This window comes from Eurosta solidaginis, chromosome 5 (genome assembly GCF_040869045.1).
Source record: "Eurosta solidaginis isolate ZX-2024a chromosome 5, ASM4086904v1, whole genome shotgun sequence".
Taxonomy (NCBI): domain Eukaryota; kingdom Metazoa; phylum Arthropoda; class Insecta; order Diptera; family Tephritidae; genus Eurosta; species Eurosta solidaginis.
This window is the reverse complement of record NC_090323.1, coordinates 272,315,677-272,318,703: the sequence shown is the minus strand read 5'-3', so window position 1 is coordinate 272,318,703 and position 3,027 is coordinate 272,315,677.

Sequence of the window (3,027 nt, the reverse complement as noted above, 5' to 3'; positions counted from 1 at the left end):
TACCCAGGGAACCCAGTTTAGCCATAGGTATACATCAGTCAAAAAGTTTACATTTTGTCTAAGGTACACAACAAGAAATATGACAAATAAATCGTGTTGGAAATTTGCCAAATTTTTGTTTGTTTTTTTATAAGCATAAAAGAGCTCAGAGAAAATTGAATTTGCTGATATATACATAAAAAAATATATATAAGGCGCGATAACCTCCGAAGAGATCTAAGGCGGAGTTTCTCTTCCAATTTGCGTCGTGCTCCTATTTTTTTTTTTTGCTACAAATTGGCGGGATAGGACCTACATGTTTTATGCCGACTCCGAACGGCATCTGCAAGTCAGATGAGTTTTCACTGAGAGCTTTTCATGGCAGGAATACACTCGGAGTGCTTGCCTTACACTGCAGAGGGGCGACCCAGCTTAGAAAATATTTCTTCTAATTGAAAAAACTTTTTTCCAAAGTTTTTGATGTTGCTTTTCCCGGGGCGTGAACCCAGGATCTTCGGTGTGGTAGGCGGAGCACGGTACCATCACAACACGGCGGCCGTACATACATACATATATTATGCATATCCTTAAACGATCTTTTCGGCTCACTCATTCATTCAAACTGTAGAACCACGGTAAAAGATGTCCTGTAAAAATGTTTGTCTCGATTGGTGACGCTTAAGGCGTAGTCAATTGACCACAAAATAAAAATGTGATATCTTCGATTATAAGTTAGGTTAAGAGAACGCGCATGAGAACACTTCAAATCGGAGACATTTTTGTTAATTGTGAATGCTCTCAGTGGAGGGACACTCGTCCAACCAGTTAACTTCCCCTCCACGAACGACTTGCTTTCCCTGATATTAAGTTGCCTTATATAGTTCAGCGAGACTCGACACCTCTTATACCTTTAAAGCGACCTGTCTGTCTGCCTTTAAATTGGTGTCTAAGACCATACTGCTTCCATTTCGAGCCGTCTGTGTTACTTATAATGCCCCTACCACTGTCTAGGGCATTCAATCGTTCCTCCTTTGAATATCTCATGTTCTGCACCTAGAAGTTAGCAACCACCGTAATATAGTCGGTGTCAGTTATGATCTCGTTCAGTCGTCCCTTTACGACGTCATCTAATATCGTCGAGTGCCCTTATTCGGTTGATTTCCACACGTTGGAGCTGCCCTACGACTACTATTTCACTCCCAAACGCTGTATGAACACTATTTGAGGTATCATTGCGCCTGATATTCCTATGCATGCTAGCTCTTGCGACTTCCCAACCCTCAATTGATTGCTCTTTTTGCCTAGCGCTTTCGATCAGACATGAGCTCCATACGTTGGATGAAATACGGTGACAGTCCCTAGTTTCTTCCGAACGCTCTTTTGCATGCGTAGTATGCTGAGAGGGCTTTCTTTGATCTTACCTCAACGTTTCTTTATCAGTATTATTATTATCGGAATAAAATAAACAATTATTTGGGTCTTCGTATCGTAATCTCAATGTAAGGTAATTTGAGCCCTGTCTCCAGTCGGAAACAGTATTTACAGGTCTTATCGTTGGCCGTGTTATTGCCAAATTAAGAGGTGAGACTGTAAAAACCGTAGGCGAATTGTGATAGAAATACTTTTTGGGCCGGCGTGTTTTCAGTTATTGAACCCTTAACATAATGCTTGGGCTAGAAACAAATGCATCCGACAATGCAAGTAATAATTCATTGTCTTTAAATATTTTTTGTATCCATTTTATTTTTGCTTCATTTTTTCATGCCCAAATGTAAAGTTCCTGTACGAGTGCACCACTTTGTTTTCTTTGCGCTCTTTGTTATACTCAGTTGAGCAGAGCTCACAGAGTATATTAAGTTTGATTGGATAACGGTTGGTTGTACATATATAAAGGAATCGAGATAGATATAGACTTCCATATATCAAAATAATCAGGATCGAAAAAAAATTTGATTGAGCCATGTCCGTCCGTCCGTCCGTCCGTCCGTCCGTCCGTCCGTCCGTTAACACGATAACTTGAGTAAATTTTGAGGTATCTTGATGAAATTTGGTATGTAGGTTCCTGAGCACTCATCTCAGATCGCTATTTAAAATGAACGATATCGGACTATAACCACGCCCACTTTTTCGATATCGAAAATTTCGAAAAACCGAAAAAGTGCGATAACTCATTACAAAAGACAGATAAAGCGACGAAACTTGGTAGATGGGTTGACGTTATGACGCAGAATAGAAAATTAGTAAGATTTTGGACAATGGGCGTGGCCCCGCCCACTTTTACAAGAAGGTAATTTAAAAGTTTTGCAAGCTGTAATTTGGCAGTCGTTGAAGATATCATGATGAAATTTGGCAGGAACGTTACTACTATTACTCTATATGTGCTAAATAAAAATTAGCAAAATTGGATTAAGAATACGCCCACTTTTTAAAAAAAAATTTTTTTAAATTAAAATTTTAACAAAAAATTTAATATCTTTACTGTATATAAGTAAATTAAGTCAAAATTCAACTCCAGTAATGATATGATGCAACAAAATACAAAAATAAAAGAAAATTTCAAAATGGGCGTGGCTCCGCCCATTTTCATTTAGTATGTCTAGAATACTTTTATTGCCATAAGTCGAACAAAAATTTACCAATCCTTCTCAAATTTGGTAGGAGCATAGATTCTATGACGGTAACTGTTCTCTGTGAAAATGGGCGAAATTGGTGGAAGCCACGCCCAGTTTTTATACACAGTCCACCGTCTGTCCTTCCGCTCGGCCATTAACACAATAACTTGAGCAAAATCCGATATATCTTTATTAAACTTAGCCCACGTACTTACCTGAGCTCACTTTTTCTTGGTATAAAAAATGGGCGAAATCTGACCATAACCACGCCCACTTTATCGATATCGAAAATTACGAAAAATGAAAAAAATGCCATAATTCTATACCAAATACGAAAAAAGGGATGAAACATGGTAACTGGATTGGTTTGTTGACGCAAAATATAACTTTGGAAAAATCTTTGTAAAATGGGTGTGACACCTACCATATTAAGTAG